This window comes from Loxodonta africana, chromosome X, assembly GCF_030014295.1.
Source record: "Loxodonta africana isolate mLoxAfr1 chromosome X, mLoxAfr1.hap2, whole genome shotgun sequence".
NCBI classification, from domain to species: domain Eukaryota; kingdom Metazoa; phylum Chordata; class Mammalia; order Proboscidea; family Elephantidae; genus Loxodonta; species Loxodonta africana.
Window position 1 is genome coordinate 136,999,726 of NC_087369.1, and position 24,102 is coordinate 137,023,827.

The window sequence follows — 24,102 nt, forward strand, 5'->3', positions numbered from 1 at the left end:
TTTTGCAAAAGAGGAGCAAAATTAAAATTCGTATCAGACTGGATTTTAGGTAGGGTGTAAGAAAGCTCAAGTTCGAATGTTCCTGGTGGTCATTGGGTTGCTGGGTGGTTGTACTCTATGAGAAGACACCATCTATTTCCTGACGTCCTGGCCAATCTCCGGCACTAAGATTGCAGATATGGGTGGCTATAGGGTCAGTATGAATTGGAATCGACTTGATGACAATGCTGTTTTAAAATTTTTTTTAGGTCACCCACTCATAGAGTTTCAGGTATGGAGCCATCCCTCCTCCTCAGGAAGAAAGGAAACCTAATGATTCTCTTCAGAGACAAGGGCTCGCAATTCAGCACAAGATGTTAGAGCTGGAACCCCAAAAGTAGACAAGATGGTGAGACAACATGCTCTAGTGAGAGCAGACAATCCTGGCCATTTTTTTCGATACCAAAGGGTAGAGGGGGAGTTTCAGAGGGGAAGAGCATGCCAATATTTCTGGTGCAATACCGCCATCAAGCGGAAAATGTTTTTGAAGCCCACAGACCCTCCATGTTGTTTCTGTTTAATGTGCAAGATTAGGGAAAGTCAAGGTCCCAGGCATAACTAAACAGCATCCTACATATCCACAGCACTGTGAGCCGTGAGGCCTACCCAAAAAGCTTCAGAGGTGGGTATGGAGGAAGCCAACAGCCTTAGTGTCAGGCAGGTCCACCACAGGAAGCCAAGGCATAGTCTTTGGTGGCTGCCATGTTTGCACAGGGGAAGCGCAAGCCAATGAGAAGGTGCCTCAGCACTGAATTGGAATCGATATAATTTTTTTATGACCCTTGCTCATATATGTGGAAACTCTGGTGGCATAGTGGTTAAGAGCTACGGTTGCTAACCAAAAGGTCAGCAGTTCCGACCCCCCAGGCACTGCTTAGAAACCCTGTGGGGCAGTTCTACTCTGTCTTACAGGGTCGCTATGAGTCAGAATTGACTCAACTGCAGTGGGTTTGGGTTTTTTTTTTTTTGGTTGTTCATATGTATAGAAACTGCCAATCTCTACAGCAGAATAGGTTAACCATTCAAAATAGTCAAGTTGTTCTTCTCATGTGTCTCTGCTCTTTACTAACTCACCTCCACAAGATCACAAAAGCTGAGCCTCAAGCTAAAAAAAAACCAAGCAGTGCAAAAACTTGTCATGAGCAGTGGCCACTTAAGAACGACAATGTAATAGCCCACTAAACTTAAACAGCCACCAAAAGAAGAACGCAGACCTTGAAGTCCGTAGAGAAAAAACATTCATTCAAAAAGTGATGAAAGGGCGGGGCCAAGATGGCGGACTAGGTGGACGCTACCGCGGATCCCTCTTGCAACAAAGACTCGGAAAAACAAGTGAATCGATCACATACATAACAGTCTACGAACCCTGAACAACAAACACAGATTTAGAGACGGAGCACGAACAAATACGGGGAGGCAGCGATTGTTTTCAGAGCCTGGAGCCAGCGTACCACTCAGCGGATTTTCTGGAAAAACTACTTTCCCAGTGATGGCTCGGAGACAGCAGTCCATATCAAACCACATAAAGAAGCAGACCATGACAGCTTCTCCAACCCCCCCAAAAAAAGAATCAAAATCTTTCCCAAAGGAAGATACAATCCTGGAATTATCAGATACAGAATATAAAAAACTAATTTACAGAATGCTTAATGATATCACAAATGAAATTAGGATAACTGCAGAAAAAGCCAAGGAACACACCGATAAAACTGTTGAAGAACTCAAAAAGATTATTCAAGAACATACTGGAAAAATTAATAAGTTGCAAGAATCCATAGAGAGACAGCATGTAGAAACCCAAAAGATTAACAATAAAATTACAGAATTAGACAACACAATAGGAAGTCAGAGGAGCAGACTCGAGCAATTAGAATGCAGACTGGGAGATCTGGAGGACCAGGGAATCAACACCAACATAGCTGAAAAAAAATCAGATAAAAGAATTAAAAAAAATGAAGAAACCCTAAGAATCATGTGGGACTCTATCAAGAAGGATAACTTGCGTGTGATTGGAGTCCCAGAACAGGGAGGGGGGACAGAAAACACAGAGAAAATAGTTGAAGAACTCCTGACACAACACTTCCCTGACATCATGAAAGACGAAAGGATATCTATCCAAGATGCTCATCGAACCCCATTTAAGATTGATTCAAAAAGAAAAACACCAAGACATATTATCATCAAACTCGCCAAAACCAAAGATAAACAGAAAATTTTAAAAGCAGCCAGGGAGAAAAGAAAGGTTTCCTTCAAGGGAGAATCACTAAGAATAAGTTCAGACTACTCAGCAGAAACCATGCAGGCAAGAAGGGAATGGGACGACATATACAGAGCACTGAAGGAGAAAAACTGCCAGCCAAGGATCATATATCCAGCAAAACTCTCTCTGAAATATGAAGGCGAAATTAAGATATTTACAGATAAACACAAGTTTAGAGAATTTGCAAAAACGAAACCAAAGCTACAAGAAATACTAAAGGATATTGTTTGGTCAGAAAACCAATAATATCAGGTACCAGCACAATACAAGGTCACAAAACAGAACGTCCTGATATCAACTCAAATAGGGAAATCACAAAAACAAACAAATTAAGATTAATTAAAATAATAATAATAATACACATAACAGGGAATCATGGAAGTCAACAGGTAAAAGATCACAATAATCAAAAAGAGGGACTAAATACAGGAGGCATTGAACTGCCAGATGGAGAGTGATACAAGGCGATATAGAACAATACAAGTTAGGTTTTTACTTAGAAAAATAGGGGTAAATAATAAGGTAACCACAAAAAGGTATAACAACTCCATAACTCAAGATAAAAGCCAAGAAAAACGTTAACGACTCAACTAACATAAAGTCAAACACTATGAAAATGAGGATCTCACAATTTACTAAGAAAAACGTCTCAGCACAAAAAAGTATGTGGAAAAATGAAATTGCCAACAACACACATGAAAAGGCATCAAAATGACAGCACTAAAAACTTATTTATCTATAATTACGCTGAATGTAAATGGACTAAATGCTCCAATAAAGAGACAGAAAGTCACGGACTGGAAAAAGAAACACGATCCATCTATATGCTGCCTACAAGAGACACACCTTAGACTTAGAGACACAAACAAACTAAAACTCAAAGGATGGAAAAAAAATATATCAAGCAAAAAGAAGAGTAGCAATATTAATTTCTGACAAAATAGACTTTAGACTTAAATCCACCACAAAGGATAAAGAAGGACACTATATAATGATAAAAGGGACAATTGATCAGGAAGACATAACCATATTAAATAATTATGCACCCAATGACAGGGCTGCAAGATACATAAATCAAATTTTAACAGAATTGAAAAGTGAGATAGACACCTCCACAATTATAGTAGGAGACTTCAACACACCACTTTCAGAGAAGGACAGGACATCCAGTAAGAAGCTCAATAGAGACACGGAAGACCTAATTACAACAATCCACCAAGTAGACCTCATTGACTTATACAGAACTCTCCACCCAACTGCTGCAAAGTATACTTTTTTTTTCTAGCGCACATGGAACATTCTCTAGAATAGACCACATATTAGGTCATAAAACAAACCTTTGCAGAGTCCAAAACATCGAAATATTACAAAGCATCTTCTCAGACCACAAGGCAATAAAACTAGAAATCAATAACAGAAAAACTAGGGAAAAGAAATCAAATACTTGGAAAATGAACAATACCCTCCTGAAAAAAGACTGGGTTATAGAAGACATCAAGGAGAGAATAAGGAAATTCATAGAATGCAACGAGAGTGAAAATACTTCCTATCAAAACCTCTGGGACACAGCAAAAGCCGTGCTCAGAGGCCAATTTATATCGATAAATGCACACATACAAAAAGAAGAAAGAGCCAAAAGCAGAGAACTGTCCCTACAACTTGAACAAATAGAAGGTGAGCAACAAAAGAACCCATCAGGCACCAGAAGAAAACAAATAATAAAAATTAGAGCTGAACTAAATGAATTAGAGAACAGAAAAACAATTGAAAGATTTAACAAAGCCAAAAGCTGGTTCTTTGAAAAAATTAACAAAATTGATAAACCATTGGCCAGACTGACTAAAGAAATACAGGAAAGGAAACAAATAACCCGAATAAGAAACGAGAAGGGCCACATCACAACAGACCCAACTAAAATTAAAAGAATCATATCAGATTACTACGAAAAATTGTACTCTAACAAATTTGAAAACCTAGAAGAAATGGAAGAATTCTTGGAAAAACACTACCTACCTAAACTAACACATTCAGAAGTAGAACAACTAAATAGACCCATAACAAAAAAAGAGATTGAAACGGTAATCAAAAAACTCCCAACAAAAAAAAGCCCTGGCCCAGACGGCTTCACTGCAGAGTTCTACCAAACTTTCAGAGAAGAGTTAACACCACTACTACTGAAGGTATTTCAAAGCATAGAAAAAGACGGAATACTACCCAACTCATTCTATGAAGCCACCATCTCCCTGATACCAAAACCAGGTAAAGACATTACAAAAAAAGAAAATTACAGACCTATATCCCTCATGAACATAGATGCAAAAATCCTCAACAAAATTCTAGCCAATAGAATCCAACAACACATCAAAAAAATAATACACCCTGATCAAGTGGGATTTATACCAGGTATGCAAGGCTGGTTTAATATCAGAAAAACCATTAATGTAATCCATCACATAAATAAAACAAAAGATAAAAACCACATGATCTTATCAATTGATGCAGAAAAGGCATTTGACAAAGTCCAACACCCATTTATTATAAAAACTCTTACCAAAATAGGAATTGAAGGAAAATTCCTCAACATAATAAACGGCATCTATGCAAAGCCAACAGCCAGTATCACTCTAAATGGAGAGAACCTGAAAGCATTTCCCTTGAGAACGGGAACCAGACAAGGATGCCCTTTATCACCGCTCTTATTCAACATCGTACTTGAAGTCCTAGTCAGGGCAATTAGGCTAGACTAAGAAGTAAAGGGTATCCAGATTGGCAAGGAGGAAGTAAAGTTATCACTATTTGCAGATGACATGATCTTATACACAGAAAACCCTAAGGAATCCTCCAGAAAACTACTGAAACTAATAGAAGAGTTTGGCAGAGTCTCAGGTTATAAAATAAACATACAAAAATCATTTGGATTCCTCTACATCAACAAAAAGAACACCGAAGAGGAAATAACCAAATCAATACCATTCACAGTAGCCCCCAAGAAGATAAAATACTTAGGAATAAATCTTACCAAGGATGTAAAAGACCTATACAAAGAAAACTACAAAGCTCTACTACAAGAAATTCAAAAGGACATACTCAAGTGGAAAAACATACCTTGCTCATGGATAGGAAGACTTAACATAGTAAAAATGTCTATTCTACCAAAAGCCATCTATACATATAATGCAATTCCGATCCAAATTCCAGTGTCATATTTTAAGGGGATAGAGAAACAAATCACCAATTTCATATGGAAGGGAAAGAAGCCCCGGATAAGCAAAGCATTACTGAAAAAGAAGAAAGTGGGAGGCCTCACTCTACCTGATTTCAGAAGCGATTATACAGCCACAGTAGTCAAAACAGCCTGGTATTGGTACAACAACAGGCACATAGACCAATGGAACAGAGTTGAGAACCCAGATATAAATCCATCCACATATGAGCAGCTGATATTTGACAAAGGACCAGTGTCAGTTAATTGGGGAAAAGATAGTCTTTTTAACAAATGGTGCTGGCATAACTGGATATCCATTTGCAAAAGAATGAAACAGGACCCATACCTCACACCATGCACAGAAACTAACTCCAAGTGGATCAAAGACCTAAACATAAAGACTAAAACGATAAAGATCATGGAAGAAAAAATAGGGACAACCCTAGGAGCCCTAATACAAGGCATAAACAGAATACAAAACATTACCAAAAATGTTCAAGAGAAACCCGATAACTGGGAGCTCCTAAAAATCAAACATCTATGCTCATCTAAAGACTTCACCAAAAGAGTAAAAAGACCACCTACAGACTGGGAAAGAATTTTCAGCTATGACATCTCTGACCAGCGCCTGACCTCTAAAATCTACATGATTCTGTCAAAACTCAACCACAAAAAGACAAAGAACCCAATCAAGAAGTGGGCAAAGGATGTGAACACACATTTCACTAAAGAAGATATTCAGGCAGCCAACAGATACATGAGAAAATGCTCTCGATCATTAGCCATTAGAGAAATGCAAATTAAAACTTCGATGAGATTCCATCTCACGCCAACAAGGCTGGCATTAATCCAAAAAACACAAAATAATAAATGTTGGAGAGGCTGCGGAGAGATTGGAACTCTTATACACTGCTGGTGGGAATGTAAAATGGTACAACCACTTTGGAAATCTATCTGGCGTTATCTTAAACAGTTAGAAATAGAACTACCATACAACCCAGAAATCCCACTCCTCGGAATACACCCTAGAGATACAAGAGCCTTCACACAAACAGATATATGCACACCTTTTTTTTATGTTTATTGCAACTCTGTTTACAATAGCAAAAAGCTGGAAGCAACCAAGCTGTCCATCAACGGATGAATGGGTAAATAAATTGTGGTATATTCACACAATGGAATACTACACATCGATAAAGAACAGTGACGAATGTGTGAAACATTTCATAACATGGAGAAACCTGGAAGGCATTATGCTCAGCGAAATCAGTCAGAGGCAAAAGGACAAATATTGTATAAGACCACTATTACAAGAGCTTGAGAAATAGTAAAAACTGAGAAGAACACATACTTTTGTGGTTACGAAGGGGGGAGGGAGGGAGGGAGGGAGAGGGTTTTTTATTGATTAATCAGTAGATAAGTACTGCTTTGGGTGAAGGGAAAGACAACACTCAATACATGGAAGGTCAGCTCAATTGGACTGGACCAAAAGCAAAGAAGTTTCCAGGATAAAATGAAAGCTTCAAAGGTCAGCGGAGCAGGGGCAGGGGTCTGGGGACCATGGTTTGAGGGGACTTCTAAGTCAATTGGCAAAATAATTCTATTATGAAAACATTCTGCATCCCACTTTGAAATGTGGCATCTGGGGTCTTAAATGCTAACAAGCGGCCATCTAAGATGCATCAATTGGTCTCAGCCCACCTGGATCAAAGGAGAATGAAGAACACCAAGGTCACACGACAACTAGGAGCCGAAGAGACAGAAAGGGCCACATGAACCAGAGACCTACATCATCCTGAGACCAGAAGAACTAGTTGGTGCCCGGCCACAATCGATGACTGCCCTGACAGGGAGCACAACAGAGAACTCCTGAGGGAACAGGAGATCAGTGGGATGCAGACCCCAAATTCTCATAAAAAGACCATACTTAATGGTCTGACTGAGACTAGAGGAATCCCGGCGGCCATGGTCCCCAGACCTTCTGTTGGCACAGGACAGGAACCATCCCCGAAGACAACTCATCAGACATGAAAGGGACTGGTTAGCGGGTGGGAGAGAGATGCTGATGAAGAGTGAGCTAATTATATCAGGTGGACACTTGAGAGTGTGTTGGCAGCTCTTGTCTGGAGGGGGGATGGGAGGATAGAGAGAGATGGAAGCTGGCAAAATTGTCACGAAAGGAGAGACTGAAAGGGCTGACTCAATAGGGGAAGAGCAGGTGGGAGTACGGAGTAAGATGTATGTAAACTTATATGTGACAGACTGATTGGATTTGTAAACGTTCACTTGAAGCTTAATAAAAGTTAATAAAAAAAAAAGTGATGAAAAGATGTTCATAGAAATCTTTGATCAAAAGTGTAGGTTAAGGGGTACTCAGAGGATCCTGGAACTTCTCCAGGCTCCCTGCAGAGCTGGTGTGAAAGCAACAAGGCCAGATTTCTGACAAACAATTCTACAGCTGCCAGGCCTGCCAGGCTCAAGGAGAAATGAAGACTTGGCATTGGTAGCCGCCCTGGGAAATGTGATATTCCTTGTAAACTCTGAATGCCAAAGGAAAGTGTACTCTAGGGGGAAAAAAACAATTTCAGAAACGTTGATAAGGAGAGAACCAGAAATTATCAGTACCATATAATCTCCACCTTAGATCACAAGTTAAATCCATTTCTCTCTTATAAGGATAAAAAGTGAGAAGAACCTAGTTTCTTCCTGAATCTTTTTCTGTATTTATCTGACCCATCAGCATGCATTCTTTCAAATATCAAAGATTTTAACCAAGGTCCTTGAGGAACTGTGTAGCCACAGTCTCCATTTCTGTAGAACATACTCAACCCCCAGTGATTCTACTCTGTGCATACAGACAACATCTAGTGACATTACTAGTCTAGTGATCATTACTGCAGAGCCGAAACTAGAGCACCCTTCATACCCAGAACAGCCCACGAGCTTCTGTCCCATGTAGCCATGCTCCCACGGAAGTGTGCACTGTTGGCATTGGAGTCCATGATCCTTGTTTAGGTTTTGGATCTCTTCCTAACTCTATTGAAAGTATCCAGGAAAGAAATAAATCTGTTTTCCACTGTTAGCAGGTTTGGGAGATGTGGAGGCGAAAGGAACAGGCTTGGAAGTGGTCCTAGTACAATGGCAATGAATGCTTTTTTGAAAGGGATGAGGTTCTGTGCACAGTGGCACCTCCATAGCAGTTAAAGATAAACAACAAAACTATGGTTGTGTGTGTTTTTGTGTGTGTATGTATATATGTGAGGTTCTGAGTGTGCAATGTAGCCAGACCTTCACATAGAGCTTTACAGTAGAGACTGTAAAACAATGGGCCCTCTAAGAGGTTGTCTGCCTGTGTGGCACCATGGGGGTCTCCTTCTGACCCATAGACCTCCAGTTAGGGACACCAAATGGGTAATGTCTACTTGGATTCCTGAAGGTGAGTCAGGGCATTGACCTTACTGTCTTCTGACGTGATTGTTCTTGTCACACTCGGAATAGTTTTGGAACAGTTACTTTCAGATTTCACAGGAACTGCTTCTGTAAGATTCAATCTATTGAAACAGCCCTGAATTTTATTTTCTAAAAGAGGAACAGAGTTGAAATTCATATCGCCATTGATTCAGAAATTGATGTTATTCTTATAGTTGATTTCATAGCATTAAAAAATAATAAAAAGCAGCAAATTTTTCTCTTTTATAGCCATGCAAATAATATCTGTGTTGCCTGGATGGAGTATACATGGCTACCTTTGACCATCACTCTGACAATCCAGAATGGAATCCTGGGAGCTCTGGACCTTGCAGGACTCTGTCCTTGGTCCTTTTCCGAGACCCTGACTTTCCCAAATTCTAGGACTGGGTGTCTGAGCATCTCTTTGCTGAGGAACCTGGTCTGGAAAGAAAGACAGGAGAGAGAACGCCGCTCATCTCTAGCTGGTGGACTTACGGGTGAGTGGTGTTTTTTCTGTTTGTTCCCTTTCAAAACCAGGGTGCGCATAACTATTAATTTTCTTAAAGAAGTACAGTTATTTCTAGTATTTGAACAAACCGTAGGAAGTGAGATTCCCAACAGTGATCCATTCATGTAGCAGTCACATTGATAGAGTATTTCTTTTATGTTTTTTAGACTATTAAATGGCTTTCCAGCATGGTTTAGAAGTATCTTGAGTGACACCTCGATTGTGTGACTCCACATTGAAAGGTGTTGAGGGGCATGGAGATGATCTTACTACACCTTAAGGTGAGGTACCAGTGTTGAGGGGCATGGAGATGATCTTACTACACCTTAAAGCGAGGTACCAGTGTTGAGGGGCATGGAGATGATCTTACTACACCTTAAGGTGAGGTACCAGTGTTGAGGGGCATGGAGATGATCTTACTGCACCCGAAGGTGAGGTACTAGGAATGAGAAATGAGTGTCCTTCATTGCAAGGGCGAGAGGAAAGCCTTTGTAGGCTGGAGTTCTTTGATTCCATTTGACTAAGAGAGGATCATTTGTCTACTCATGTTGCCAAGGGGAAGGAGCAGCCTTAGGCTCCCGTGGGGAGAGAGTGTTGGGAACTCATTGAGGAGAACAAGGTCTTGAAGGCCTTTGCCTTCACCTCTGAGCTGAGCCCTCCTACCTGTTCCTTCCATGATTCCTTTATCCCTTGTGGTTGGAGCACACTGGGCCATAGTCCTCAGCCAGGCTAATAAGGACATGCTAACGAGCTCTTGCTGAAGTATTATGAGGGGGCTCAGGGCAGTTTGAACCCATCCAGCCACTACCTGGGAGAAAGATTTGGCCATCTGTTCCACTAAAGAGTATAGCCCCGGAATCCCTATGAGGCAGTTCTACGGACGCACTGGGTTGCTATGAGACAATATTGACTGAGTGGCACATAGCATAGACAACATCTTTATATTGTTCTCTTAAGATGTGATTCTGGGCAGTACACCTGATTTTAAGATGTGTACTTTCCAGAAGAGGAACAAAATTGAAATTCATGTCAAACTGGCTTTTCACTGAGGTGTGAGAAATCTCACGTTGGATTGCTCCCCAGTGGACAGTGGGGGGATGGGTAGATAAACTCTGCAGGCACTCACTATTTCTTGAGGTCTTGACCAAGCTAGATCACTAAGGGTGCAGATATGGATGGCGTTAATCCTGTCCACCCACAGGGAGTCTGAGTAGGGAGAGATATCACTTCCTAGAACAGAAGGAAACCTAACGTACCTCCCTTCCCCAAACAGGCAAGAAATTTGAAGATTGAGCAGAAGATGTGGGAGCTTCCTCCCCAAGAGTAGACAAGATGGTGACATGTCTTGCTTTAAGGAGGCCAGACACTGGTTTTTTGTATAGCAAAGGGTGGAGGGAGAGGCCCTGGCAAAAGGGTAAGGTGTTATTTCTGGTACAATATTGCCACCAAGCAGAAATTGTTTGCCAAGCCCAAGAACCCACCACGGTTACTTACTGGGGAGGCCTGGGTTTTGAAGAAAGTCAGGATCTTGGAAATGGACTTCAAAAAGAGTCCTGCAAGGTCCAGAGCTCCCAAGGCATGTTGCAAGTGCATACCATGGTGGAAGCCTGCCCAGGAATATGTGGCAGGGGGGTCAAGACGAGGCAGATAGCTGGTGTGCCAGGCAGGTCAGGCACACAAAGCAAAAGCCAGGCCTTGGTGGCTACCATGTCTGGGCAGGACTAGCAGAAGCACCAATGGGGCTTCACTTCATCTTTACTATCTGTAATTTCAGTTACCATTTAGAGTTAGGACAGAATACACGTTCCCATTTTCTGGCAAACATGCCTGCCACTGAGGCCACCCTCTAGGTCTCTGTGAGCCTGGTAGGTATGGCGTCCTTGGCTTCTTTATCTGGGATCATTGCACTGGTGCTTTCATACCTGCTCCAGTGGTAGCCTGGTAAGTCCCCAGTGTCCTGCCCCTTCCCCCCCTCCATGCACCCATGTTCATATGACAGGCCTTTTCTACAAGATACACCATAAAAACAAGTTGCCCTTAAGTCAGTGCCAACTTAGGGTGACACCTTGTATTACAGAGTAGAACTGCCCCACAGGTTTTGGTTGCCTGTAATCTTTAAGTAAGGAGATGGCCAGGCTTTTCTTCTGCACCACCACTGCGTAGGTTCAAACCATGAACCTTTAGGCTAGTTGACAGATGCAAACAGGTTGCACCCACCCATGGGAGATACACGTAGACACACTTACGTGAATGCTAGTATGAGAATATATATACGTGCATGTTTATATTTATCTATGGCTACATCTATTTCTATGAGACTCCTATGTCAGAATTGCATGCTAACAGGTACCCATATTTTTATTCATGTAGATAGATAGGTTTTCTTGGTTAGGATTTTAGCTGTCACAAGAAATTGACTCTTGGCTTGAGTAGAGATGAATACCTTGATTTTCTCACTTACCATTGCCTTCTAGCTTTTCTGGACTCATGGGCCAACTCATTCAGGCCAAGGACTCAGTAGGCCATTGTGGCAGCAGCAGGAGTTGTTACCAGTGGCCATGGCAGGTCCGGAGACAGCGAGGTCTATAACCTGGGCTCACCTTCAGGAATCCCTGTCAGATATAGCACATTTGGTGCCCCAGGGTGGAGGCCCATGAATCAGAAGGAGAGTCTAATGATACCACCCAAACAGTTGACATCCGCCAGGGACATTTGCTTTTCAGTCTCTACTGGAAAGGTCTTCATTAAGGTTTGGCTGCATAATACACTAACATACACACAAACACACACACAATCACATACATGTTTTTTTGTTGTTGTTGTTGCTGTTTGTCTTTAACTGGCATGGAAAGCTAAAGAGTTAGATGCTCTGTGGATAGATCCTCCTCCCGTTAAAGGAAATCATCCATTACCAGTGTTCTAGGCCCACTTCCAAGCCTGCGTTCCTCTAATACTCCTTATAATGAGAACCAGATTGAATTATTTCTTTTGTATGCTTCCGATGTTTAATGCACATGAAAGCAAATAGAGATTTGTGTTTGTATTACTTCTTGTAAGTGAACCCAAAGGGTATCAAGAGGAATACACTCTTCTGCATTTTGCTGCTTTCACAAAATATATGTCCCGGATTTTGCCCATCTGTACAGAAAAAACCTCCTGCTGGGTAGGTATCACTTCCTTCCTAACAGCTGCTTAGTGTTCCTCTGTGTTGGGGGGAGTAGGTGCATATGTTATTTATCCTGGGCTTTTATTGACACAGGTGTTAGATGGCCTTCCTTCTTCTTTTCTTTCCTACCTACCTTTCTTCCTTTTTTTTACCTTCTTTTATACTTCTTTGCATCCAACCCACCTCTCTCTTTCCCTGTATTTCTCTTTAGTAACTTGCTTTGATGCAGAGTATAACTTCATAGTCAATGATAATGTGAGTATGTGTACAGATGCATTTTGTATTGTAAATGTCAACCCAGAGGTAAGCAGTCGGATGCATCATCACAAGTCTACATCCTACAATGAGCACCCTTGTTACAGGATGTACTTGATGTCTATCAGGCCATAAGGGAGAGATCTGTTTACAAATGAGTCAGAGGAACTGATGATTGTCTGAATGTCTGGTAGTCCAAGTGTGGTGGAAGAATCAGGCTCGGGAATACATCCCCATAGGTTCTCCACAGACACACAGGCACAGTGGAGCAGAAAAGACCTGGGACTATGCACGTTAAGTTGATGATTGTGGCTTCCAAAGGAAAGAGATTATCAGAAAGATTTCTTTATGTTTCAGAGGATCTGTTTCTCTAAGGTCTGATTTCAGGAAGCATCCCTGAATTATACATGTGTACTTTCCCAAACAGGAACGAAATTGAAATTCATATCCAACTGGCTTTTTTAGAAAGCTCAAGTTCGAACGTTCCCTTGTGGGTAGTCAGGTGCAGGGTGGGTGGACTCTGTGCAGGCGCGTAGTCTATTTCTTGAGGTCTTGACCAAGCTGCAGCACTAAGGTTGCATAGCTTTAGGTCGTCCACCCACATTGTGTCTGGTGTGGTGTCATTCCTCCTTTTCAGAGGCAAGGACTTGCAAGATTCAGTAGGAGATGTGGGAGCTGGAGCCCCTAAAGTGGACAAGATGGTGAGGCAACATACTCTAGTGAGGCCAGAAAATCATTGGCATTTTTTTCGATACCAAAGGGCGGAGGGGGAGGGCCTGCAGAAGAGCACACCAGTACTTCTGGCGCAATACTGCCATCCAGCTGAAATTGTTTCCAAAGCACATGGCGCCACCATTGTTGCTTGCTATGGAGGCTTGGAATTAGAAGTCAGGGTGTTAGGCGTAGCTTTACGCAAGGTCCCAAATATACAGCGTCCTGAATCATTGGACAAGTGTTATTTGAGGAGGGAACCTACCCAAGAAGCTGGGGAGGTGGGCCAGGGTGACGTCGAAGCCATAGTACCAGGCACGTTAGGCACAGGAAGCCAAGAATCAGCCCTTTGTGGTCACCATGTTTGGGTAGGACTAGCTGGGAAGGCACCTCAGCATTGAACTGTGGGCAGTTTACCACATACCCCAGACCCCAAGAGCAGGAGGCGGGTCAACTATTTTGAGCCCAGGGCCACAGTAGTCTCCCTTGACTGCTGCGAACCCTAGTAAAAGGCTATGTTTGGTGGCTCTGGATGCGGAACCCATGAGGAGACTCTGTCCAGATCAGGGATGAGACCTGGAGCCTGTCCAGCCAGCCCCGGGAGGCCCCAGGAAGATTGGGAGCCCGGAGAGCCCGCAGCAGAGTTCAGAAGTCAGTGACCCTCACCAGGATGAGCCAGTGTGTTGTTCATACCACAGACCCATCCACAGGATAATCCAGAAAAAACATGTCACCATCAAGGAGAACCTGACTCATGGTGACCCTATTGAGAGTAGAACTGCCCCACAGGTTTTTCTTAATTGGAATCTTTTTTTTTTTTAAGGGAGGAATTTTTTATTGGAAACATTGGTTTCAAGTAAAAGCATATTGCATGAAATAAAATTATCTTGGTAGAATTATGAAAACTCATAAATTGGTTAAATTTTATTATTATTTCACCACAGTAATTTGTGGGCTTATACAATCATCTAGGGAGAGTGGACAGCAGGGTTCAGGCCTAGGAATTTTACCTGTTTTATATGTTACCATACTGCTTGTTAATTCTATTTTTGCAGTCGACTTCAGCGCGTGCATGGTCTGTTGTGCTCATAGCCCGATTTACACAGCACACTGCCACATTTAAAATTGGAATTCAAATTTATATTTCAGGATGACAAGTGAAATATAATGGGAAATAAAAACTTGTACAAATGTTTATAGCAACAAATATCACAAAATGTGATATATCTGCAATATGGGATTGTTAGTAAGTACAAGGCATGAAGTTATTGACGGATACTAGAACATGGATAAACCTTAGGAACATGCTAGGGTTAAGAAGCCAGAGACAAAAAGACACCCATTTATTTGTAATATCTAGAATGAGCAAATACAGATAGTCCTCAACTTCCAATGTATTCGCCTTGTGATGAACCCTTCCTTTTTTGTGTGTGTGCCACATGTTCTCCTTAGTAATATGTACTATATATAGTGTTACAGCGTGTAATTTGCTGGTGTTATTCTCAGATGTTCACTCACAGATATTCAATTTTTGGTTTACTGTTTGTCTTAGTTATCTAGTGCTGCTGTAAGAGAAATACCATTAAGTGGATGGCTTCAACAAACAGAAGTTTATTCTCTCACAGTCTGGTAGGCTAGAAGTCCATATTCAGGGCGTTAGCTCCAAGGGAAGGCTTTCTCTGTTGGCTCTGGAGGAAGGTCTTTCTCATCAGTCTTCCCCTGGACTAGGAGTTCTCAGAGCTGGGACCCTGGATCCAAAGGACGAGCCATTCTGGCTCTTGTTTCTTGGTGGCATAAGGTCCCCTGTCTCTCTATTCTCTTCTCTCTTATATCTCAAAAAGAGATTGGCTAATGACACAATCCAATCATGTAGATTGAGTCCTGTCTCATTAACAAAACTGCTGCTAATCCTATCTCATCAACATCACAGAGATAGGATTTAGAACACATAGGAAAATCACATCAGATAATAGAATGGTAGACAATTACACAATACTGGGAATCATGGCCCAGCCAAGTTGACACATATTTTGTGGGACACAATTCAATCCATGATACTGTTCAAAACACTGCTGTATAGATTTAGTTTTCTGAACAACATTTGGGACTTCAGTTGCTTGAAAACATGGACCCAAATGCTGGTCGCTTTGTTAAAGTCAATAGGTAGATTTGGGAAGCAGTGAGATGTTACTGTGAAATATATGCAGGAAAAAAAGAAAAGGACCATACAGATACCTCTCTCACTAACTTTTTGACTGGAAATGCCATCCCCGTTCCCAGAGATAATCCAGATGATCCACAACCTTCCACAAAGGAGTTATTCCCTCAATAGGAAAAATGCCAGTGTCTTCCAACTCTTCCTTATCGTCAAATTGTTATGATTTGTGTAATTTTTATGTATGTATGTATTAAGGAAACCCTGGTAGCATAGTGGTTAAGTGCTACGGCTGCTAATCAAGAGGTCGGCAGTTCGAATCCACCGGGTGCTTCTTGGAAACTCTAGAGGGGCAGTTCTCCTCTGTCCTGTAGGGTCACAAAGAGTTGGAATTGACTCAGCGGCAGTGGGTTTGGTTTTTGGTTTGGGTATGTATTAAAATACATATATAAATTTTATGTAATGTTTCTAGCCACCAAAGACAAATAAAGATGGGACTTATAGATGCTGATAATAAAAGGCAATAGTAATGAAAATTCAAACAAAAATGGGTACTCGACTTACAGTAGAACCAACTTATAATGGAGTTCTCTGAATGGAACCCTTGCATAAGTCACGGACCACCTGTAGAGACAAGATTAGTGATTATTAGGGTCTGAGTGGAGGAGGGGGAGGGAACGACTCAGAATTCATTTGGCCAGGTTGATATAAGTTAACTTGTCTAATAAAATTTCAGATACTTCAAGCAATACCCTTCAGATGCTTTTCTTGTTGTGTGTCTTGGCTTTCATCTTTACAGAATTAGATGGCCAGGCCTTTGCACCACTTCGGGGTGAATTCCAGCTGCCAATCTTAAGCTTACTAACTGAACACAAACTGCTTGGTACATCTAGGGGAGCTGTGTGTGCACACATGAGTACCTTGATTTCCTCTCTTATCATTGCCTTTTGGCTATTCTGGACTCATGGGTCAACTTATCCAGGCCAAGGATTCAGGAGCCTAGCCCCAGAGAGTAGGCCATTGTGGCAGCAGCTGGAGTTGTTACCAGTGGCCATGGCAGGTCAGAAGACAGTGAGTCCTATAACCTGGCTCACCTTCAGGAATCCCAAGTAGATATGGCCATTTGATGCCCTAGGTTGGAGGTCTGTGAATCAGAAGGAGAGTCCATGGTGTCACATACACAAATGACAACTGCCAGGGACATTTGTTTTTCAGTCTTCACTCAAAAGGTCTACATTAAGGTCTGGCTGCATGCCCTCACATCTACACACAATCACATACATGGTTTTTTTGCCCGTGTATGTTTGTTTTTAAGTGCCATGGAAACTAAAGAGTGAGATCCTCTGTGTATAGATCCACCTCCCATTCAAAGAAATCATCCATTTCCATTATTCTAGGCCCAATTCCAAGCCTGTTCCTCTCCCTTCCACTCCTCGTTCTAATACACCTTATAGCGAGAACCAGATTGAATTATTCCTTATGTATCCTTTCAGTTTTTAAGGTATATGAAAGCAAATTTCTTCTTTTAACTGAATCTAAAGGGTATCCTGAGCAATACACCCTTCTGCATTTTGCTGCTTTCACAAAAGATGCGTCCTGGCCTTTGCACATCTGTGCAGAGAAAACTTCCTGCCAGGTAGTTATCACTTCCTTTCTATCCACTGCTTAGTGTTCACCTGTGTGGGGATGGGGTGGCACGTGGGTTATTTATCCTGGGCGTTTCCTTTGACACAGGTGTTAGATATCCTTCCTTCCTTCTATATTTCCTGTCTACGTGTGTGTGTTATCTAGTGCTGGGATAACAGAAATACCACAAGCAGATGGCTTTAACAAAGAGAAATTTATTCTCTGATAGTCTAGGAGTCTGGAAGTTCGAATTCAGGGTGCCAGCTCTGGGGGAAGGCTTTCTGTCTCTGCGGACTCTAGGGGAAGGTCCTTGCCATCAGTCTTCCCCTGGTCTAGAAGCTTCTCAGCGCAGGTCCCCCTGGTCCAAAGGACTCACTCCACTCCCGGGGCTTCTTTCTTGGTAGTATGAGATTACTGTCTCTTTGCTTGCTTCTTTCTCCTTTTATCTCTTGTAAGATAAAATGTGATGAGGGCCACACTCCAGGGAAACTGCCCTTGCATTGCATCAGAGCTGTGACCTGAGTAAGAGTGTTGCATCTCACCCTAATCTTCTAACATAACCTAATCTTGTCTCATTAACACCATAGAGGTTAGGGTTTACAACACATAGGATAATCACATCAAATCATAAAATAGTAGACAACCACACAATACTGGGATTCGTGGTCTACCCAAGTTGACACACATTTTGGGGGGATTCAATACAGTCCATAACACTACCTTTCTTCAATTTTTTTCTTCTTTTTTGCATCCAACCAACTTCTCTGTCTGCCTCCATCAGCATTTCTTTAGTAACTTGCTTTGAGGAAGACTATAACTTAATAGTTATGATAATGTGTGTGTGTATGCGTCCAGATGCATTTTGTATTGTAAAGGTAACCCAAAGGTAAGTAGTTGGATGAATTATCACGTGTCCACAACCTGCAGTGAGTACCCTTGTTACACAGTGTGGCTGGTATCTGTCAGTCCATATGGGAGACATCTGTTTCCCATTTACAAGTAAGTCAGAGGGACTGATGATCCTCTGAAGGTCAGGTATGCAATTTGTGGTGGAGGGAACAGGCTTGGGAATGCATTTCTGTAGGTTCTCCGTAGTCACACAGGCACAGTGGAGCACAAAAGATCTGGGACTATACACGTCAAGTTGATGTTGTGCTTCCCAAGGGAAATAGATTATCAAGAAGGTATCTTTATATTTCAGAGGATCTAGTTAAGATCTGATTTCAGGCAGCACCCCCTGAATTTTAGGTGTGTACTCCCCTGGTGGCGTAGAGAAACCCTGGTGGCATAGTGGTTAAGTGCTACAGCTGCTAAGCAAAAGGTCTGCACTTCAAATCCACCAGGTGCTCCTTGGAAACCCTACGGGGCAGTTCTACTCTGTCCTGTAGGATCTCTATGAGTCGGAATTGACTGGACGGCAACGGGTTTGGTTTCAACAGGTACTTCCAAAAGAAGAACAAAATTGAAACTCATAACGAACGCGCTTTTAGGTGAGGCGTAAGAAAGCTCAAGTTGGAATGTTCCCAGGTCGGCAGTGGGGCGCTAGTTATGTCGACTCTGCGGAGATGGAATCTGTTTCTTGGGGTCTCCGCCAAGATGGAGTGTTAAAGTTGCAGATATGGATGGCTTTAGGTCGTCCACCCAGAGTGTCCCATGTGGAGTAATTCCTCCTTGTCAGGAAGGAAGGAAACCTCCCATCTTCAGAGGCAAGGGCTTGCAAGATTCAGCACTAGAGGAGGGAGCTGGAGCACCAAAAGTGAACAGGTGGTGAGGCGCTTTTATGGATTGAATTGTGTCCCCCAAAAATACATATATCAATTTGGCTAGGCCATCATTCCCAGTATGGTGTGATTGTCCACCGTTTTGTGATTTTACTAAAAAAAAAAAATTCTGTCTCTGTGTTGTTAATGAGATCGGGATTGGTGGCAGTTAATGAGGCAAAACTCAGTCTACAAGGTTAGATTGTATCATGAGTCAGTCTGTTTTGAGATATAAAAGAGAGAGGCGAGCAGAGAGACATGGGGATCAGGAGCAGAGCTTGCCCTTTGGACACACGTTCCCCGCGTCTTAGAAGCTCCTAGACCAGAGGAAGATTGATGACAAGGAACTCCCTCTAGAGGCCGCGGAAAGAAAAACTTCTCCTGCAGCTTAAGGGTTGGATTTAGACCGCCAGACTACTGGAAACCCTGGTGGCGTAGCAACTAAGTGCTATGGCTGTGAACCAAATGGTGAGCAGTTCAAGTCCGCCAGGCGCTCCTTGGAAACCCTTGTGGTCGCCAAGAGTCGGAAACGACTCGATGGCACTAGTTTTTCTTAGCCTACTAAACTGTGACAGAAGAAACTGTTGAAAGCATCCACTTTTGGTATTTCTGTGCCATCGACCCTATTATTATTATTATTTCTGTTCTAGCAGTATTAAATGATCCAGTTAGGCTACCTGTTTAGATGTCTACCTTTGTTGGCATTTTTTTTTTTTTTTCCTATATCAACGGGCGGAGGGTGAGGTTCTGGGAGACGAGAGTGTAGGTATTTCTGGTGCAATACTGCCATCAAGTGGAATGTGTTTTTGAAGTACATGGACCCACTATGTCACTTCTGGTTAACGTGGGATTAGAAGAACTCCGGGTCCAAGGCCGAACTAGAAACAGGGTCCGGCATGTCCAGAACTCCCTGAGGCATAGGGCAGGTGTGCCCATTCTGGGGCCTACTAAAGAAGGTGCCGCGGTGGGTGACGAGTGGTGCACAGCCTTGTTGCCAGGCAGATCTAACGCACGAAGTCAAGGTTCAGCCATTGGTGGCCGCCATGTCTGCCCTGGACTACTGTAAGCCACTGAGATGTTGCCTCAGTACTGAACTTTGGGTAATTTGCCACATATTCCTGGCCCCAGGAGCAGGAGGTGGGTCGACCTCCTTTGGGTGCAGCCAATCCCAGTTAAAGACCACATGAGCACTGGAGGGCACATTGCCCTTGGGAGTATGGAGGGAAGTCTGGTTTGCCTCTTCAATCAGGGATGGGACCTGGAGCCTGCCCAGCCAGCCCTGGCCACTGGTCATTACTTCTTATGCCACAGTACCCTACTGTCTCTCTGGGCCCTAACTCCTGAGTCCTGGATGAGGTAGCTCAATGAATCCAGAAAAGCCAATGAACCAATGATAAGAGACCAATCAATAGACTTCTCTCGACTTAAGAAACTCTGATTATACAGTGTGGTTGGTATCTGTCAGCTCATAAGGGAGAGATCTCTTTCCCACTTACAAGTGAGTCAAAGGAGCTAATGATCTCCTGAAGGTTCTGGTATTACATTCGTGGTAGAAGAAACAGCCTTGGAAATACATTCCTATAGGTTCTCTATGGTCACACAGGCACAGTGGAGCAGAAAAGATCTGGGACTATACAGGTCAAGTTGATGATTGTGCTTCCCAAAGTAATTATCAGGAAGATATCTTTATGTTTCAGAGAACCTGGTTCTCTAAGATCTGATTTCAGGCAGCGTCCCTGAATTATACGTATGTACTTTCCAAACCAGGAACAAAATTGAAATTCATATCAAACTGGCATTTCAGAAAGTTCAAGTCGGAATGTTCCCTGGTGGGCATTGGGTAAGTGGACTCTGCAGGAAGGAAGTCTATTTCTTGAGGTCTGGGCCAAGCTGGAGCACTAAGGTTGCAGATACTGATGGCTATAGAACGTCTACCCACGAGGTGTCTGGTGTGAAGTCATTCCTCCTTGTCGGAAAGGAAGGAAACCTAATGTCTCTCTTCAGAGGCAAGGGCTTAGAAAGATTCATGACAAGATGTGGGAGCTGGAGCCCAAAAGTGGAAAAGATGGCAAGGCACCAGGCTTTAAGGGAGAATTGATATAGAAAAAAAAAAAAAATTTTTTTTTTTTTTTTTGATATAGATTGTCGTGTTTGTTTTTTTTTTTTAAAAATCGAAGGGTGGAAGGGGAGGTCCTAGGGACGAGCATATTAGTATTTCTGGTGCAATACTGCCATCAGGCGAAAATTGTTTCCAAAGCAGTTGGACCCACCGATGTTTCTTTCTGAGGATGCCTGGGATTAGAGGAGGTCAAGAGGCTAGGCATAACTATAGTCAGGGTCCTGCATGTCCACAGTGTCCTGAATCATGGCACAGGTGTTGATCACGAGCGGAGCCTACCCAAGAAGCTGGGGAAGAGGGCCGTGACCGTGGTGCAAGGCACTTTAGGCACAGGAAGCCAAACCTTAGCCCTTGGTGGCTGCCATGTCTGGGTGGCACCTCAGCACTGGATTCTGGGCAATTTTCCTCGTACCCCTGGCCCTAGGAGCAGGAGTTGCGTCAGCCATTTTGGGCACTCATGGGGTGGGCAGTGGAGCACTGGCTGGGTGGACTTTGTGCAGGGACACAATCTATTTCTTGAGGTCTCGCCCAAGATGGAGCATTAAGGTTGCAAATATGGATGGCTTTGGGTCACCCACACGCAGGGTATCTCCTGTGGAAGGAAGGAAACTTAACGTCTCTCTTCAGAAGTAAGGGCTTGCAGGATCCAGCACAAGATGTGTGAGCTGGAGCAACGAAAGTGTACAAGATGGCAGGGACCTTGCTTTAGGGAGACCTAACATTGGTTGTCGTTTTTTTCAATACCAAAGGGTGGAGGGAGAGGTCTGGGGAATGATAGCGTTGGTATTTCTGGTGCTATACTGCCATCAAGCGGAAAATGTTTTTGAAACGCACAGACCCACCATCTTGCTTCTGGTTGGTTTGTGGGATTACAGAAAGTCAGGGTCCCAGGCAGGATTAAACATAGGGTCCGTTGTGTCCAGAACCCTGTGAGTCATGGGTCAAGTGTGGCCCAATCTAGGGGCCTACTAAAGGAGATGCAGAGGTGGGTGTGAAGGATGCTTATAGCTGTGGTGTCAGGCAGGTCTAGCAAAGGAGCTACAGTTCAGCCATTGGTAGCTGCCATGCCTGCTTGGGACTAGTTTAAGTCACTGAGATAGTGCCTCAGCACTGGGCTGTGACCAATTAGCCTCAAACCCCTGTCGCTCGAGCAGGAGGTAGAATGACCTTCCTTGGCTGCAGCCAACTGGATTTAAAGACAACACTCAGCACTGGAGGACACGACACCGCCCTTGTGGGCTGTGGCGGGGGACCTGGATCTTCCCTCTGTGTAACTCAGAGATGAGACCTGGAGCTTGTCTAGCCAGTCCTGGCCTCTGGTCATTACTTCTGATGCCATATTACCCTACTGTCTTTCGGGGCCCTGACTCATGAGTCCTTCCCTGGATAAGGTAGCTCAATGAATTTAGAAAAACCAATGATCCAGCCATAAGAAAGAAATCAAGATACCCCTCTTGACTTAAGAGTGAAAGCTAAAGTCCTACCCAAGAAGACCTGTATATCTACAGGTGTGAACAATAATGTGGGCATCTGTTAACATGGAATGGTGACTGAGGGGTCTTATAGAATTAGAGGTAGCAATAGATAGATATTCACCTACATGTATTCAAACTGATATATATGTACACATATTTATCTGATATTCATATTCTCTCATGTATATATGTGGCTATTGATTAGACTGTCCAGCCCACCCAAGGACTTAAGCTGAAATTCAAGTATTACAAGAGTCAGAAACAGACGACTCCAGGGGTAAACTGCTGATCTGAAGACCTCTGCAACAGGCCTGTATTCACCCCAGCACTATACCTAAAGGCTCAGACTCATACAGACAATTGAAATTACCAGATTGTGACTTAGAATTTTTATTTTTCTGGTAACTCTAATTGTACTACACCTAGTTAGTCTCCTCCCAAAGTGACCATTTAATATGGAAACCCTTGAACTAATTCCTCTCTACTTGATACTTATAGACTTCGAAATAACTTTGTTTTATTAACTTAAACTAGTAGAATGATAATGTATTTGTCTCACCAATTAGTAATTTAAGCTGTTTAAATTTTTTTAATTTTTTGGTTCGGTTACTCATTTCTCACTCTTACAGGCTGTTGAAATTCACAGAATTTTATTTTTAACAGGATTAACAACTCTCATAGAACTACATTTAGATTTCCTTATCCATGTGTAAAGAAATTGCCTTCCATAGTGTTAATTTTTCGCATCTTCAGTAGAAACCATTATCCCTTATTTAATACTTAAAACCTTTGAAGTTATTTTCTTTGATAAACAGGAACTCATATATTGCTAATTTTAAGTTATTGACTTCATGCCAGATTAGATAATATTACATTAATCATAATTTTACTAACAGCTCCTGTTATCCTGTTAAAAAATAATACAAACCAAAACCAAACTCATTTTCATCAAGTCCATTCTGCATCATAGCGACCCTGTAGGATAGAGTACAACTGCCCCACAGTGTTTCCGAGGAGTGGCTGGTAGATTTGAACTGCCAACATTTTGGTTAGCAGCCAAATGCTTAACCACTGTACCACCAGGGCTTAAGGAAAGCTCTATAATGGAAAGATATTAGTCAAAAATAATATAATAAGGTGTCTTAGTCATCTAGTGCTGCTATAACAGAAATACCCCAAGTGGATGGCTTTAACAAAGAGAAATTTATTCTCTCACAGTCTAGTAAGCTAGAAGTCCAAATTAAGGGTATCAGCTCCAGGGGAAGGCTTTCTCTCTCTGTGGACTCTGGAAGAAGATTCCTTGTCATCAAGCTCCTGGTTGAGGAGCTTCTCAGGCACAGGGACCCCAGGTCCAAAGGACGTGCTCTGCTCCC

At 42.6% G+C, this 24,102-nt stretch overlaps 1 long non-coding RNA gene across 1 annotated transcript in view; it reads left to right on the top strand.

Moving 5' to 3' along the window:
• The window catches only part of LOC104846308 (uncharacterized), a 97,309-nt gene that overhangs the window by 9,784 nt on the left and 63,423 nt on the right, over positions 1 to 24,102 (top strand). The window contains exons 2-3 of the long non-coding RNA XR_010319838.1: positions 249 to 388; positions 9,204 to 9,451. This is a non-coding gene — a long non-coding RNA (uncharacterized LOC104846308). The remainder of the gene's footprint in view (positions 1 to 248; positions 389 to 9,203; positions 9,452 to 24,102) is intronic.